At 44.9% G+C, this 18,311-nt stretch overlaps 1 long non-coding RNA gene and 1 pseudogene across 1 annotated transcript; one reads left to right on the top strand and one right to left on the bottom strand.

Annotated features, from left to right (window-relative positions):
• Nucleotides 1-536: 536 nt before the first annotated feature.
• On the top strand, nt 537-5,687 carry LOC147989781 (uncharacterized; annotated as a pseudogene).
• A 428-nt stretch (nt 5,688-6,115) lies between these two features.
• Nucleotides 6,116-6,794, bottom strand: LOC147989780 (uncharacterized). Its single transcript, XR_015599247.1, has 2 exons — nt 6,644-6,794; nt 6,116-6,557 (listed from the first exon to the last, which is right to left on the bottom strand). It is a non-coding gene; the product is annotated as an uncharacterized LOC147989780 (long non-coding RNA).
• Nucleotides 6,795-18,311: the final 11,517 nt, after the last annotated feature.

Raw genomic sequence — 18,311 nt, 5'->3', positions numbered from 1 at the left:
TCTTCGATCGACCGGGCGAATTCGAACCCCAACCTTGGAATCCCTGAAATCGACACCCCCACCTCTCTGATCTCAGTTCTTTGCGCCCTTAAGCCCGTTCCCAAACAGGGATTCGCTGACGTGTGAGCGGGATTACTGACTTTGCTTCGGTGGTGGGTCCAACAGGTTCAGGCACGGGGATAACTGGCTGAGCCGGACCAGCTCGCCTCCTTGCTGCTCTGTTCGCCTCCCTTCTCCCCTGACGAATCAACTTCTCCTCCGCGGCGGCGATGGCGAACGGCGGATGATCGCAACGACCTCCGACGAGCACTCCTGCAGAACAAGAGCAGGTACACGATGTTCTTCCCGAGTGTCCATTCCCTGCCTTTTTGGGGGAAATTTTAGCCTCTTGCAAGCGCTAGGTTTAGGGTTCTACAGGTGTTCAAGTTTGGGTTTTTTGGGAGAAATTTTTGGTAGGTCAGATTGTGCTATTTGTAGTTCTAGTTCAATTATGCTTATATATATTTGTTGTAATGTAGGATTTGGTCGTTGAAAACATGGATCCAGCAGAAGTGTTGACTGTCAGATTTCACTTTGGGGGCGAGTTCATACGGATTGGTCCATCGCTTGATTATGTGGGTGGAGATATTGGAATGTCAGAGATTGAGCGGGACAAGCTCTCATTGCCGGAGCTAAAAGGCTTTTTAGGAGATCATATGACAGTGAAGGAAAGCATGAAGTACCATTTTTTGTTGCCTGGCATGGAGTTGATAAATGGATTGCTTTTCTTGTTTGATGATGCTGGTTGCATGAAGATGTCTGAGTACACTACAGATGGAGGGGTTGCTGAAGTATATGTGGAGTATAATGGGGAAGAGGATGAGCTAGAGGAAGCAAATAGTGGGTCTGATTTTGAAGGAGATGAGCTTGAGGACCTGATGTGCATTGGCAGTGAAGATGAGCCTGATTTAGTGATCACAGCAGAAGATGAGCATGACAATGGAAATGAACAGAGTAGTGGTGCAAGAGGAGAGATACTTGAACATATCCTTATTCCCAATAAAGGTGGTGTGGTCACACAAGTGAGAAGCAGTCCATTGAAAAAAAAGTGAGAAGTGCTTATGCTAGTCAGAGTTCTCAAGTTGTTGATCCAACTGAACCATATGATATGTCCCAAGTTTCTGAAGTTGCACAAAATGTTGCAGTACATGCACAGCATGCTGTTGTAGTTCCACAAAATGCTACTACAATTTCTGAAAATGTTGCAGTAGTTTCTGAAAATGTTGTAGAAGTTGCACAAGATGTTGTAGATTCATCTGACTCGGAGGACATTGAGTATGTGCCCCATACAGATGACAGTGGGGAAGAATCAGAGGTTGTTGAGCTGAGAAAGCATGCAAGAAAATTCAGGAAAAAGATGAGAGATTCTAAGAAGTGGGCTGATGCAGATTCAACTGGGGCAGTGCGTATTGAGCTCGTGGCAAATGTGGAGGAGGCTGTACAGGATATGGAGTTTGAATCATCTGATGAGGACTACTCATATGATGAAGATGAAGATGGGAACATGGTTAGAAGGAAGAGCCAATATGTTAGGTTCAACCCTGACTCTGACGTTCCACACTTCAGTGGAATGGTTTTTAGAAGCAAGAAGCAGTTAACCAGAGCTATAAAGAGGTATGGACTTGCTACCAAAAGGAGCATTTCCTTCTTAAAATCCGAGGAGTACAGAGTTAGAGCAAAGTGTGACTGGCCTGGGTGTCCATGGTTGTTATATGCAGCAAAAACAAGCAGGTGCTCTAGGTTTCAAATCATCACATTTGAAGATGAGCATGAATGTGCACAAAACAGAGCCAACAAACTGGTTACTGCTAAGGTGATTGCCAAAAGGTATGAGAATTGTTGGAAATATGCCCTAGAGGCAATAATAAAAGCATTATTATTATATTTCCATGTTCATGATAATTGTCTTTATTCATGCTATAATTGTGTTATCCGGAAATCATAATACATGTGTGAATAACAGACACCAACATGTCCCTAGTAAGCCTCTAGTTGACTAGCTCGTTGATCAACAGATAGTCATGGTTTCCTGACTATGGACATTGGATGTCATTGATAACGAGATCACATCATTAGGAGAATGATGTGATGGACAAGACCCAATCCTAAACATAGCACAAGATCGTATAGTTCGTTTGCTAGAGTTTTTCCAATGTCAAGTATCCTTTCCTTAGACCATGAGATCGTGTAACTCCCGGATACCGTAGGAGTACTTTGGGTGTACCAAACGTCACAACGTAACTGGGTGACAATAAAGGTATACTACGGGTATCTCCGAAAGTGTCTGTTGGGTTGACACGGATCAAGACTGGGATTTGTCACTCCGTATGACGGAGAGGTATCACTGGGCCCACTCGGTAATGCATCATCATAATGAGCTCAAAGTGACCAAGTGTCTAGTCACGGGATCATGCATTACGGTACGAGTAAAGTGACTTGCCGGTAACGAGATTGAACGAGGTATTGGGATACCGACGATCGAATCTCGGGCAAGTAACATATCGATTGACAAAGGGAATTGCATACGGGGTTGATTGAATCCTCGACATCGTGGTTCATCCGATGAGATCATCGTGGAGCATGTGGGAGCCAACATGGGTATCCAGATCCCGCTGTTGGTTATTGACCGGAGAGTCGTCTCGGTCATGTCTGCCTGTCTCCCGAACCCGTAGGGTCTACACACTTAAGGTTCGGTGACGCTAGGGTTGTAGGGATATGTATATGTAGTAACCCGAATGTTGTTCGGAGTCCCGGATGAGATCCCGGACGTCATGAGGAGTTCCGGAATGGTCCGGAGGTAAAGAATTATATATAGGAAGTGCTGTTTCGGCCATCGGGACAAGTTTCGGGGTCACCGGTATTGTACCGGGACCACCGGAAGGGTCCCGGGGTGGGGCCACCTGCCCCGGGGGGGCACATGGGCTGTAGGAGGTGCGCCTTGGCCTACATGGGCCAAGGGCACCAGCCCCAAGAGGCCCATGCGCCTAGGGTTTCAAAAGGGGAAGAGTCCCACAAGTGGAAGGCACCCCCTAGGTGCCTTGGGGGGGAGGGAAACCTCCCTTGGCCGCCGCCCCCCTAGGAGATTGGATCTCCTAGGGCCGGCGCCCCCCTAGGCCCTCCTATATATAGTGGGGGAAGGAGGGCTTTTTGGGCCACGTCTTTGGTTGCCTCCTTCTCCCTCTCCAACACCTCCTCCTCCTCCATAGTGCTTGGCGAAGCCCTGATGGAGTACTGCAGCTCCATCACCACCACGCCGTCGTGCTGCTGCTGGAGCCATCTTCCTCAACCTCTCCTTCCCCCTTGCTGGATCAAGAAGGAGACGTTACGCTGACCGTACGTGTGTTGAACGCGGAGGTGCCGTCCGTTCGGTGCTAGGATCTCCGGTGATTTGGATCACGTCGTGTACGACTACCTCATCCCCGTTCTTTGAACGCTTCCGCTCGCGATCTACAAAGGTATGTAGATGCATCCGATTACTCGTTGCTAGATGAACTCATAGATGGATCTTGGTGAAACCGTAGGAAAATTTTTGTTTTCTGCAATGTTCCCCAACAAGAATTTTATCTTGGCAAATCCTTTATGGAAGATTGACAGCATGAAATCCACGGTGATGTAAGAAATGTTTGCTGATGTATCAATTTCAAAGTGCAAGGCAGCAAAAAAAATTGTACTCGACAAGCTTTTGTGTGGTATGAAAAATGAGTACACAAAAGTGTTTGATTATCAGTTGGAACTGCTTAGAAGCAACCCAGGGAGCACAGTGGCTGTTTGCTTGGATCCAGTAGAGATGGAGCAGAACATCTTTCAGCAATTTTATGCTTGTTTCGATGCAATGAAGAAAGGGTTTAAAGCAGGATGCAGGAAAGTGATTGGGTTGGATGGCTGTTTCTTCAAGGGAGCATGCCAAGGTGAGCTGCTAGCTGCAATTGCTAGGGATGCCAACAACCAAATTTATCCAGTTGCATGGGCTGTTGTGGAGAAGGAGACCAAGGATACCTGGGCCTGGTTTATTGGACTTCTTATCAAAGATTTGGACATTAATGATCAAGGTGCTGGATGGGCCTTCATTTCTGACCAACAAAAGGTAAAACTTATTTAATGCCTAGTTCAAAAAATAATGTCTTATGTGAGTGTCGAAAAGGTTCGGTCGCCTCGTCGGAGCGACACCTATACCTATGTTTAGGTAGTGCTCCTAGTCCTATGGTTAGGTAGTGGTCCTGCTCTCATGTGCTGGTAGCATACATTTGTCTTTTTTTGCAAATGTATTTTTTATTTGCTGCTAACATTTGTCTCTTTTTGCAGGGCCTAATTATAAGCATGAGAGACTACTTGCCTAGGGCAGAGCACAGGATGTGTGCTAGGCACATTTATGCCAATTGGAGAAAGAAACACAAAGACCATGAGTTGCAGAAAAGGTTCTGGGCCATTGCAAAGGCTTCAAACAGGGAAGATTTTAATCATAACAAAGCCAAGCTAGCTCAACTTACTCCTGATGGTGCAAAGGACATCATGAGGACAGAGCCCAAGCATTGGGCTAGGGCTTTCTTTCCAGTTGGGGCAAAATGTGAATCGGTTGACAACAACCTTTGTGAATCATTCAACAATGCTATTATAGAAGCTAGGTTCTACCCCATTATTTCACAGCAGAGAAGATCAGGAAGAAAGTGTATGTTAGAGTTCAAGAGCAGAGAGCCAAAAGTGACAACTGGAAGGGCACAATTTGCCCAAACATTTTCAAAAAACTCAAGGCTAGTATCAAAAGAACTCAATTTTGTGAGGTCCTCTGGAATGGCAAGGAGGGCTTTGAGGTCAAGCATCTGACTGGGAGAGGCAGGAGGTACACAGTAAATCTTGAGAATAGGACTTGTTCTTGTGGTTACTTTCAGTTGGCAGCACTGCCTTGCACTCATGCCATATGTGCTATCTATAAATGTGGGAAAAAGTTGGAAGATTACATTGACAACTGCTACTCCATTGAAACTTTCAAGAAGATTTATGAGCACTGCCTGCAACCTGTTGAAGGAGAGGAAAATTGGCCTGTGTCCCAAAACCCTAGGCCAGTTGCACCTGGCTACATTGCCATGCTAGGGCAAAGGAAAAAGAACAATGACAGGAGGAGAGAAGAGGGTGAAGCACCGAAGGGTAAGAAACTGAGCAAGCATGGCATTCAGATAACTTGTGGATCTTGTGGTGGTAAGGGACACAATAAAACTTCTTGTTCTAAGAATGGAGATAGTACCAAATAAACAAAGTCACATCTTGGCAAGAGAGGGAGAAAACAGAGAGCCACAGAGGTAATTTATTACTATGTGTGCTCTCTTCAAATGAAAATATGCACTTATTTTGCCCTAATTTCTCTATTTTATTTACAGCAAGCACAAACAGATGCATCAACAAGCAGGGCTGCAGCAGCTAGAGCTTCAGCTGTACCAAGCTCTCAAGCTACTGGATCAAGCTTTCAAGCTGCAGGATCAAGCTCTCAAGCTGCAACATCTAGCTTCAGACCACCGAGAGTGACTAGAACTTCATCAGCTTCTGCTGGAGGGAGTGGGAGAGGAGCTGGAAGAGGGAGAGGAGCTGGGAGTGGGACAAGAGCTGGAAGGGGGACAAGATTCATGCCCTATTTCACTGCTAGTGGGAATTACTAGATTTCTTTGATGATGTGGCTATTTTGGAAAATGTCAGAATGAACTAGTTCTTGTGATGGAAGTGTCAGTACGAAGTACTGCTTATGGTTCTAGTTTTAATATCAACTCTAGTTTTATGATGTGAACACGGTCCTTCTGGTACTGTCAAATGACCACTATTTATGTTTAAGTTCAGTGGTACTGTCAAATGATCCTTGAATGTATGCATGTTTGCTGCAAAATTGTCACTGCTACTGTAAAATGACCACTTTGAAATTTGGTGTCTAGTGTACTGTGCTACCACTGTCATTTGGTCAGTGTGATTGTGCTTGTTCCTTTTAAGTATGTCCATGTAGTACTTCCTGCTGTCAAAAAAAGGATGCATAGTACATTTATACTGTAAACTCACAGCCAGTCAAAAATTGCAAACTTTTGCTGTACAAAGTATTAAAAAAATGCATACTTGAGCTGTCAAAACTAAGATATTCAGACATACACAGCATATTTGGGTCTGTCAAAACTAAGATATTCAGACATACACAGCATATTTGGGTCTTTCAAATTCATTCCAACATGATTCAGATACATTACATTGCAATTAAGATAGCTCCAGATTGCATCACTCTGGAAACTGAACATTTATACATCTGAATCACATCTATACATCTGAATCACATCTATACATCTGAATCACATCTTTCCTCTCACACCTAGCACTAATTTCTGAAATTACTTCAGTCTTCTTCTCCAATTCCTCTCTCAACGCAGCAACTTCTATCTCATTGGACTGAATAGCAAGAGCAGCCTCATCCACACTTTGTCCCGAAGATCTCCCAACAAATCACGGATAAATGATGTCGTCGGCCCCTCATGCCATTCGATGAACCCATGCTGTCCAATTGAAAAACAAAATTCAGAACAAGAAAAGTACAACAGAGGGGAACATACACAGCAAACAAGAGGCGAATTTAGCTTACCTGGTTATCCACGCACGAATAGTACCTCCTTCCTGGGTTTGCTGGACTCCATGAGATCCACCGTGCAGCCTTCCTCCCGCACAAGCTGCAGAACTTCGTCGGCTCGTAATCCATGGGCTGCTCCCGATGGGACGGGCGACCGAGCTGACCCGCCGACACCTCTCCTTCGAACCGCGCCACTACGGGAACGGGATGAAGCAGAATGGCCGCCGCTAATGGCCGACATCGCCAATCGCCGCCGCTAATGGACGCGGCCAGTCGCCGCCGCTAGTCGCCGGCGAAACCCTACTTTTGTTCCCCACCTTGCGCTGAGCAGAGTGCGCTTCCAGAATAGAGGATATAGAGACAGGGGCATCGGGTAGCACACGTGGCGTCATTTATTCTAATTACTCACCTAACCCGGCCTCCTCCTCTGCCACGTCAGCGAATCCCATGCTAAACCGGGCTTAAGGGCGCAAAGAACTGGGATCAGAGAGGTGGGGGTGTCGATTTCAGGGATTCCAAGGTTGGGGTTCGAATTCGCCGGTTCGAACGAAGACAAGGTTTAAAACAGACTTCTCCCAGGGGAGGCGATCGAACCCACAACGTACGTACGCACTCTCCTGCATGCGTACAGCATACACATCATGCATCGCTCGATCCTTGACGATCGATCGAGTGATACATCTATCATGCTGCCTGCGTACCCGGGTGCATGCATGCCTACCTTGGAGTTGAAGTTGGACCTCCAAACTGTGGCCGCCCGTGCTAGCTCCTCCTCTTGTCTAGCCGCGCGCGTCCACGCCGGGAACGTATAGAAGCCCAGCTCGCTCCTCTTGTAGCTACCTTTTCCGATCTTGAGTCAATTACACCAATGGTGCTTGAACTTGGCGTAAACCATTATTTTGGTGCTAGAACTTGTTGCATACATTGAACTGGTGCAAGAATTTGGCTCGGTTGTGCAAATACGGTCCTAATCGCGCATGGATAGAAAATCAACACTAACTTAGCATGCCAGCATGGAATGGGGCCCGCTGTTAGTGACTTGAAGCGTGTGGCCTTTTTTTTCTTTGGAAACAAAAACCCTTAAAAAATTATTTCTCACAAAAAAGACCATGTTCACGTGGTAGATGTTTTTTTTTTCTTTTTGATGTATGACAAGTAGGTGCTGACGTGAAATCTAAAAGAAAAAAAGCTTAGGCCTCTACATTCGAACACGCCAACTACTGCTAGGACGCACACACCCTCACAGCCACGGCAACATCTGCTCCCGGATGTTCAATAAGTATATAAGGGTATTTCAAAAAAGAACAGTAGTATAAAGATGATGCAGGTGGGGCTTAAATTGCCTGCAGATAGTGCCACCCATTTTACACGAGCTAGTTTTTTTTTTAAAACACCCCATTTATTAATTAAGCCAACGAAAGGTTTTTACAACATTCGTTATAGCATACACCACGCAGGGTGGAACAGAATTAAAAAGAATCCCATCAGACATAGAACTAAAGCTAAACTTTGCAATCTCATGTGCCACCCCATTGGCCGTCCGACTTATCTTTGCAATATGAAAATTATGGATCATCCTAGATATACTCAGAGCCTTATCCATCAGATCAGCCAGGGGGGACCTGTCAATCTTCTCATTTGCAAGAAACGAATGTACGAAAACACAATCAGTCTCTAAAATAATAGATTGGGGAAGAGTGATACCTATATAAAGTCCTGCGAGGCAGGCGCGGAGCTCAGCTTCATTCACACTGAAACACCGATCAATAAAGTTCCACGAAGAAACAATAATATCTCCAGAAGAATTACGAGCTACGACCCCCACACTGGCTGCATTAGTACTCTCCACATTGATTTTCATATGATCATTAGGGGGAGGAGTCCAGACCACATGATCTTTTAACGGTGCATAATCCTCTACAACTCCACTCACCTTCTCCTTGCCTTTGTTACTAACGTTCAATTTAGCGGTGTCATGACTAGACGTGAAGGTGGTCCAAAAATTATCCACAAAATGTGCAGAGGCATTAACGGATTCTTTCCCATTTCTAAAAATTAAATCATTTCTCAAATGCCATGCTCGCCAGAAAAGAAACATGATTTGCTCCCTCTGCCGCAAACCCAGTTGCGCCAGTAAAATCAATAACCAGTCTGGTCCCGTGCACTTGAAGAACTCTTCATCCGGAATATTCCACCGCTCTCTCACTGCCATTCGAAGAGCACGAGCTTTAGAACAACTCACCAGAGCATGAAAGATGTCTTCATCTTCAACCCCACAAATAGAACACAACCCTGAATCAGTCTGATGGTGCTTAACTCTATTCATTTGGACCGCCAAGCTATTGGTAACAGCTCGCCATGCAAAAATCTTGATTTTCTGAGGTATATTAGCCTTCCATATTATGTCCCAAATCCCTCTTACCCCCTCTGGTTCGCCACTAGATTGGCCACTATGATCCTGGCTATCTTTCAAATTAAGCGCAAAATTGTACGCACTTTTAACACAAAATATACCATTCTTCTCATGGTGCCATGCAACAAAGTCCCCATCCCTAGAAGCCTGAATACGAATCTTAAGAATTTCCTCCGCATCATGTGGATAGAATAGATACTTGATCAAATTTTCATCCCAACACTTACGCCCGCTCATGAATAAGTCAGAAACTAATTTTAACTTGGTATTATGCCTTCTAGCTGAGATATTTAGGCCGTGCCTCCTAGGTATCCAATTATCCCTCCATATATTAACACTATATCCATCACATACCCGCCAAATGACCCCCTTCTTAAGAAGTTCCAGACCATGTGAAATACCTTGCCAAGTCACAGAACTAGCATGCGGAAACACCGTATCAAGAATATGTCCCTGGGGGTAATACTTTGCCTTCATCAATTTCGCACATAGCGAATCCGGGCAAACCAATAACCGCCATGCCTGTTTAGCCAGAAGAGCTTGATTAAAAAGCCTGAGATCACGGAACCCCATTCCCTCCTTACCTTTAGGTCTTGTTAGTTTGTCCCACGCCAACCAATGAGTTTTTCTTCTTTCTTCTTCGTCTCCCCACCAAAAGTTCCTTATAATATGGGATAACTCCTCACAAAGGGAAACTGGAAATTTGAATATCCCCATAGCGTACATAGGAAGAGCCTGAATTATTGTTTTGATTAAATCTTCCTTGACTCCACAAGACGCATATTTTTCAATCCAGTCAGAAAGCCTTTTCAAAACCTTATCTTTAGTATACTGAAACATACCGGCCTTCATTCTACCCTCTGGTACTGGTAATCCAAGATATTTATCCTCGAACCCCTCCACAGTAATTTTTAAGATAACCATGATAGTCACTTGTTTCTCCAAGCTGCATTTTTCCCCAAACATTATGGAACATTTATCAGGGCTTAACATCTGTCCAGTTCCTTTCTCATACACCGTCATAATATTTTTAATTGCTAAAGCTTGATCAAAAGAACCCTTGAAAAATAGCAGACTATCATCTGCAAAAAGCAAGTGAGAAATACCAGGCGCTTGTCTAGTCAGTTTGAATTCCTGAAGAACTCCCCTGGCACATGCATCATTGAGCAACAAAGAAAGCGCCTCTGCCACAAATAAGAACAAATAGGGAGATAAAGGATCTCCCTGCCTGAGCCCCTGAGAAGGTGAGAATGATTGCAGCAACTGGCCATTAAAGCGCACCGCAAATTTCACCGAAGTAACACATGTCATAACCCAATTAATCCATTGCGACGCAAAACCCAACGCCCCCATCATACTTTGCAAAAATTGCCAATCCACACGGTCATAGGCTTTGGCTAGGTCCAACTTATAAGCACAATATTCCCCTCTTGAATCCTTAAGCGTACTTAACGAATGCATACATTCAAAGGCTATAAGAGCATTATCAGAAATTAACCTTCTCCGAATAAACGCACTTTGGGTAGGGGAAATCATACCATCGAGGAGCGGGCGCAACCTGTTAACAAGACACTTGGAGATAATCTTGTAGATAACATTGCACAAACTGATCGGCCTGAAATCTTTGATTGTTTGAGGATTCTTGATCTTCGGGATGAGAACAATAGTAGTATTATTAATACCATCAGGCATAATTCCAGAATTAAAAAATTGTTGCACAACCTTGACAATATCATCTTTGATTAGCCCCCAATTCCGCTGAAAAAACCTTGCAGGAAAGCCATCTGGCCCTGGCGCTTTTAACGGTCCCATTTGAAAAAGGGCATCACTTATTTCTTTTTGAGTAAAAGGTTTGCATGAATCATAATTCATGTCATCGGTCACACGGGGCTTGACTAATGAAATAATGTGGGATGGATCGACCGAAGCATCACAAGAATAAAGTTGTTTAAAAAACAAGTTTGTGATACCTTTCATTTCCTCCAAATTTTCCATGAGACAACCATCATCCTTCCTCAGAGCCAAAATAGAATTTTTTTTTTTGCTCTCCAGGAAGCTTTTCGCTGAAAATATTTTGTATTACGATCTCCCCCTTTAATCTTGTCCAGACGAGATCTCTGCTTCCACAATATTTCTTCCCTGATAAGAAGTTCATCCATCTCCCCTAGAATATTCTTTCTTTCCAACACAGCAGAATGATCAGTTCTATTTAACAAAATGCCAAGTCTCTTACGAGCCCATTCAAGTTTCTTAGGTAGATACCCAATATGCACCCTACTCCAACCATGAAGAGATTTCATTAATTTTTCTAAATTATTGGCAACATCTTTCAGATCCTTAATATTTGATCCTCTATTCCAACAATCCTTAATCTGTTCATCCAAAACACGACCTTCCCTCTCCCAGTAAGATTCATATTTGAACTCTCTAGCAAACCTCCCCTCCCGAGCATTACCCATCAACTCAATTAAAATGGGGCAATGATCAGATCTGGAGCTAATAATATGGGAGACCTTACATTGAGGGAAAATAGAAGACCAAAGCATGTTGAAGTGTTTCGCAAAAAAAAGAAAAGCTATGCATGTGAAGTTGTTAATAGGTGAATGGTATAGCGGCCAGGACCAACTGTGACCTAAGAGTCACGCGCTCGAGACGCCAAGCCTCCTTTTTTCTTGTTAATTTTAGTATGTACACACGGGACCCACTAGCAATAGAGTCATAAAAGAATTGAAATGCCACCTTTCCAACGTCAATAAGGTTTTTTATGAGAAAAAAATTCGAGAGGTTTTTTTTAAAAAAAACTGGCCACACTTCCTCTCTTTGCCATCCCGACGGCGGGACCACGCCATGTTGGCGGCGCCTAGTCAGTGGCTCGGGCGTACACAACCGAGATTTGCACGCCGGAGCCAAGTTATTATGCATCAATTCTTCTTCTCTGGGCTCCTCTTCTAGCTAGCTACCTTCTTCTCTGCACTCCTCCAAATCAAATCAATCAAAATGAAACTAAAGTCCAATTATCTTCGCCACATTACTACTCATATATTGGATTGGAGTGTTCCCCCAAAGATCCCACACCGATGACATAACCAATCGATTCTGACCCTTCTCCGACATAGAGGAGTTCTTTCATATTTGAAATGATGCAATTGAGTTATGAAGCTTTTCATCTAGATAATAGAGAATACAAGTAGATGAGAAAACATAATCCAAAACAGAAAAAAAAAAACACAAGACATTTTTACACTTCAACCAAGCAAGCATATATAAAGGCCAAATCTTTTCTCCATGCACACAAAGACCGACCGACCGACGGACCACGCCGGAGCGGGGAATCGGCGGCAACCCTAGCTACCCTGCGGCGGGAGCAACCCTGCATGCGCTCTCGCCTACAGCCATCAGCGGCGCTCCGTAGGCTCTAGCACCTTCACCGGCACTTGATTACAAATACGAACCAGATCGATCATCTACTGCCGGCCCTACGTGAAAGAAAGAAAGGTTTCAAACTTACGTCATGATCGATTGCCACCCAACCGTTGCTACATGCAATGTTCCCAGACGGAAGGAACGGGACCAAAATATATATGCACTCTTGTTCTTCCATGAAATTAAGCTTGCAACTTTCGAGGCTAACTATATAACACAAGTGGGAGTGGGCCGCGTTACTAATCGAGTAGCCGCCCGCCTGCACCTTCACGCCCTCCTCGATCGGACCTCATCCAGCTTCTCGCTGGAGCCACGGTCTATATATGGAGCTAACTCCATCCTAGTAGGTATTCACTCCATCCAAAAAAAGCTTGCCTTAGGATCGTTATTCAAATGAATGTATCTAGCACTAAGTTGGTGCTAGATACATTTATTTGAGACACGAGCTTTTCCGAAACAAGAGAGTATGTCCGTACGCACTTTCCTGTGTGCAGCATACACATGCACACACGCATCGCTCGATCTTTGACGGTCTCTTTTTCGTTTTCTTTATCATCCTTCTTCTTCTTCTTCTTCTTCTTCTTCTTCTTCTTCTTCTTCTTCTTCTTCTTCTTCTTCTTCTTCTTCTTCTTCTTCTTCTTCTTCTGCTTTAATCAAGAGATCAATCATCACTTGCAAAAAGGGCACATGCATCTTTCTCCTTCTCCATCCCACACACAGACGTACGTACGTACCAGCGACGGCGGCCGGCCTAGGCCCAGAATGCATGCAAAGGAGCCGGAGGAGTGCACACCGTTGCCTCGTGTGCACCCCAACCCTCGCCGCCGGACACCTCTAGCTAGCTAACTAGCTTGCTTGCTTGCAGTAGGACTCGAGCTTCTACCTAGCTATAGCTCCAGCTTGCCACACGGCGACTCATCGTCGACCTCGCCCGTATGTGTCGCGTGGATGTACCCTACATACGCCCCCTCGCATGTCTGACCGCACGTGGTTTCCCACACGCGTCACCTGCGAGACGGGGTGATTCCCTGGCCGCCGTCATTAATTAATTATGGCATTACGCCGGTCACCCCTCTTCATCATCACTTTGGCCTCCACACACGCAACCGCCGCCACCGAGCCCTAGTCCTAGACATCCACCTATACATGGCGAAGTGGCGCAACAACAACGACGCCGCGCAACTTCGTCGGGACAATGGCCGCGCAACCTCACCATCCAGCGGGCGGGGAAGCTCGTCCGTTTCAGCATTGTGGTGCCGCTGGACACGCGCCTACCGTCGGGCTGAAACCTGAACCCGAATTAGTGAAGCACCAAACAACAAAAAGAGCTCATTTACATGGTTATGGATTTGATTGAGTTCTCTTTACTTGGCCAAGCATGTTCTAGTACATAATTATATCAATTAACCTGATGAATATTTTTGAAATTTTAAAACTCACATCTATGAATTATTCAATTTGCAATCTATTTATTTCATATGCAATAATATCATAGTGTGGTGACACATGAAGCGACCAACTAGATTGATTTCTATAACTTTCATGTTTGTGTGTTCTGTGCTCGATTCCTTGCGTCATGTATATCCTGCACGATATGTGCTGCTCAACACAAATAACTTTCTCGTTATTTTCCGCCCAATTTCTCGCTTGTGTTCCTCACATGCCATGTGCCGCTAGAAATTTCCCTGTATAATTTCTTGCATCACGTGTTTCCTGCCTAATATCTCCTGCCCAATTTCGGCCACACCCACATCGTGCCGTCTCGAGCACCATGGGCGCCAACGCAAGCCATAGGCGAGGTCCACGAGTGGCGGTCGTCCCTGCCAGTGTGCACGGCGCCGTCAAAGATGCCTACACATGCGCTTCGTCCCCACGGCGAGCCTATGCATCAGTGGCAGGGGTGGAGCTTGGTTATGCCTGTGACGTGCATGCATTGCATGCAAATACACGTCTCGTACATGCATGCATTGCATGCTTGGGAGTTGCATACTACCTACGTACACAACTAAGAATGCACACACACACACACACACGATCCAATGAGAAGATCATGCTATATACACATCGATCTCAAAAGATTCATGCATGTCATCATATCACCTAAGACCTAAAAAAACATGTATCATTTTTAGATAGCTAGAAAAGAGAAAGAGAGATTGTGAACATGCACTATGGCGTTCTATTTCATTCTTATTTTTCTGGAACACGTATACAAGATTTTTGGTTTGCAACCTATAGTCTCTCTAATAACTAATGTAACTGATATTCTTTTCCTCCGCACTTACTTCTCATACAAATCTACGGCGTTCGATCATTATTTGTATAAAGTGTATGATGCCCCGCATGTTGTTGCGGAACTCGGTTGCAACATATTTTGATGAAGTTGAAACATGATTACACTTCTGCTTTGGTACACTTCTCGTAAACATATCGATGGCGGATTTTTTTTTTCTTGTATGCCCCCTCTCTCTCATTGATTCATGCGTGGTTCCTTTTTTTTCAAGAAAAGCGACATGAATTGGTGCCACGCACGCACGCGCAACATATCCGACAACCTCTCTCGAAGAAGAAGATGACTTCTCTTCTTCTTCATTTCTCTCTTGGAACACAACGAGATCAGATCGAGGAGTACATCCGCCCACATTCTTCCCTGATTGTGGCAGCGGCCATGGCTTAGTTCGCCCCGGACTCCTTTGGAGTAGCTAGCTACGTAGCTACAAATCAGTTGGGTCGCCGGCGGCTTGCCGGCCGGAACACATCTTCTTGGCATCGTTGCCTTTCTCCTCCTCCCCATCGGCTTTTCCCAAAAGCACCACCGTCGCCGTCAACTCTCCCTAGCTGCACGACCGCACCAATATTAATGCTTCTCCTGAGCCATGCATGATTAATACTTCCTACGTTCCTAAATATTTGTTTTCTAGAGATTTCCACAAGTAACAACATACGGAGCGAAATGAGTGAATCTACACTCTAAAATATGTCTATATACACCTGTATGTGGTAGTTCATTTGAAATCTAAGAAAACAAAAGGTTAGGAACGGAGGGAGTAGCTAATGAGTACGGACGGCGGCCATACGTCCTTCGTGGGCACTGAGCATGCCGCTCAAACCACGTCCTCGATCGTGGACGAACAAGAACGCCCGACGACCTGAGCTCCCTCAAAATTGCTCTTTTTCCTTGCACACCTCACAACAAGAGCCTCAAGAGACAAAACTAAGAATACGCCCACATGATCGAGCTTCGGTTGTAGCTTCGGTTCTCCTGTCCCTGCCAGATCGCCAATGCAGGCGGCGCCGGGTGCTATTCTGCCATGACGGCGTTGCACTACGCCTACGTGGGTGGGGTCACCAGCTCCTCGCCTTACGCCTCCTCCTTCGTCGTGCCGTCCTCGTCCACCTCCGGCAAGCCAGCTAGGAAGCCGACCTATACCCATCACGCACGGCGGGTCTGCCAGGTGGCCGCTAGGGCGCCTAACTCATGTTTCTGATCCGTCAAGAGATTCTCCCACATAGCTCTAGAGTTGGCGATCATGGAGGACGTGGTGCGGTGTGGGTCATGCTGGGCGAGGAGGAAGTGGTTAAATAGTGGTTGCCATCCAGGCCAAGCGTCGGGTTGTGTCAATGAGGCCGCTGTAGTGGGTTTCTCGGCTGCCGCGCCTATTTAATGCTGACATGCAGACGAACGGGAGCCAGTTTGAATGCAGTAAACAATCGTCCAGTCCCGTAGGGTCAAGCGTCTCCGACATTGGAACAGGCACGAAGACCCGGCAACGCTCTCGGTCAGCACGCCACTTCAATTCTGCCTCCAGTGAGAGATCGCGTCCGCTCTGGGCCATCATGAATGCGGTGTTGGCGTTGTCGACGAGCATGAATGTGTGACAACAGCTTCAGATGGGAAAGGGTCTGGCGCGCAGGAGAGGTTTTTGATGGGACCGGGGTGGCGGGTGCGTACATGGCAGCTTTCCGGACGCCCGCAAAGCCCCCTGGTTTGCGTCCGGTTTGCGGGAAAACAGATGTCCGAACCAGTCCGTGGACCAATGTGTATCATGTTGGACAGCAAATTGCATATGTAGAGTGATGTTCGGATGTGTACAAGTGTTCTGAGGGTCCACGTTGATGATGTCCTAAAAGCCCGTCCGAGGGACTCATGGGTTTTATAAAAACTTCATCGCGCAAAACTATTAATCCCTCTGTCACGGTTTAGAAGGCACAGTTAAATTTGCGTGCGTTTCCACAATAGACAAGGTTTAGGGCGCATTGCATTCATTTCTATCTAGTAGCTAATTAGTACTCCGATATACTATTTTTATATGCATGCATAGTGTGAATGCTATTTTTTAGCCCATCTCATAACCAATAGATAACCACCTAGGTCCCATAGAATTTCCAAACGCGCCTTCTAAACCGTGACGGAGGTAGTAGTATAAAATTTGAAAAACCGCCCCAAGCAAAAAAGGCTCCCAAGTGTTAATCATTTGGAGTAAAGCCAACCTGTATACAAAATCCTATGATTTTATGTGACGTGCACTCCCTTCACTCGAAGCTAGGTAAATACATCTCTCAATCTAATTACTAACAACACATTTTTCTTTATGGGACTAGTAATCAACTAACCCGACTACCCTCGATAATTCAGTCGGTTGAACTTTAGTGAAAAGTGGGCCGGCCTCACTAGTCTTTAGCATATTTTGTTGGAATTAAATAGTTTTAACCCTTCTTCTAATCGGAAGAAAGATAAATACAATTAATTAAATAGTTCACATGTATTCGAATTACTTTTTTTACCAAGGCTAGAATCGAGAAGACGAGCCAGAGTAGAAGCCAGCCCGAGACTCATGGGTTTTATAAAAAACTCCATCATGTGAACTATTATAAATTTTCAAATGTAATAAATGGCTCCCAAGCGTTTGATATGATCATTTTGAGTAAAGCCGGCATTTATCCAAAATCCAATGATTTTATGTGAATGTCAATGGCTAAGGAAATCATGACATAGTATAGCCTTAAAATTCCGTGACTTGACGTTAACGTCGATCCATGGCTAACGAGATATTTTTCGAGTCCATACACTTGCTTTAAACATGTTTTTGTATTAGTAATAATTTTTAATTTTATAATTGGTTCATTTATTTAGAAAAGAAACCCGGGGGATGCGGTCTGCACGCACAAGGTCGGATATGGGTGGCGGGTACGTACATGGCAGCTGTCCGGACGCCCGCAAAGCCCCCTGGTTTGCGTCCGGTTTGCGGGAAAACAGATGTCCAAACCAGTCTACGGACCGACGTGTAGCATGTTGGACAGCAAATTGCATATGTCCAAACCAGTCTACGGACCGACGTGTACCATGTTGGACAGCAAATTGCATATGTACAGTGATGTGCAGACGTATACGGGCGTTCCGAAGGTCCATGTTGAAGATGCCCTAAAATCCCGTCAAAGGGACTCAAGGGTTTTATAAAAAAGTCATCGCGCAAAACTATTAGTTTAAAATTTCAAAAACCGCCCCGAGCAAAAAATGGCTCCCAAGTGTTAATCATTTTGAGTAAAGCCAACCTCTATACAAAATCCTATGATTTTGTGTGACGTGCACTCCCTTCACTCGAAGCTAGGTAAGTGCATCTATCAATCTAATTACTAACAACACATTTCTCTTTATGGGACTAGTAATCAACTAACCGGACCATCCTCGATAATTTAGTCGGTTGAACTTTAGTGAAAAGTGGGCCTCACTAGTCTTTAACATATTTTTGTAGGAATTGAATAGTTTTAACCCTTCTTCTAATCGGTAGAAAGATAAATACAATTAATTATCACATGTATTCGAAATACTTTTTACCAAGGCTAGCA

Source organism: Triticum urartu, chromosome 1A, assembly GCF_056163025.1.
Source record: "Triticum urartu cultivar PI428250 chromosome 1A, HENAU_Tu73, whole genome shotgun sequence".
Lineage (NCBI taxonomy): Eukaryota > Viridiplantae > Streptophyta > Magnoliopsida > Poales > Poaceae > Triticum > Triticum urartu.
Note: the sequence above shows the minus strand (reverse complement) of the source record. Positions and strands in the feature narration are given on the sequence as shown.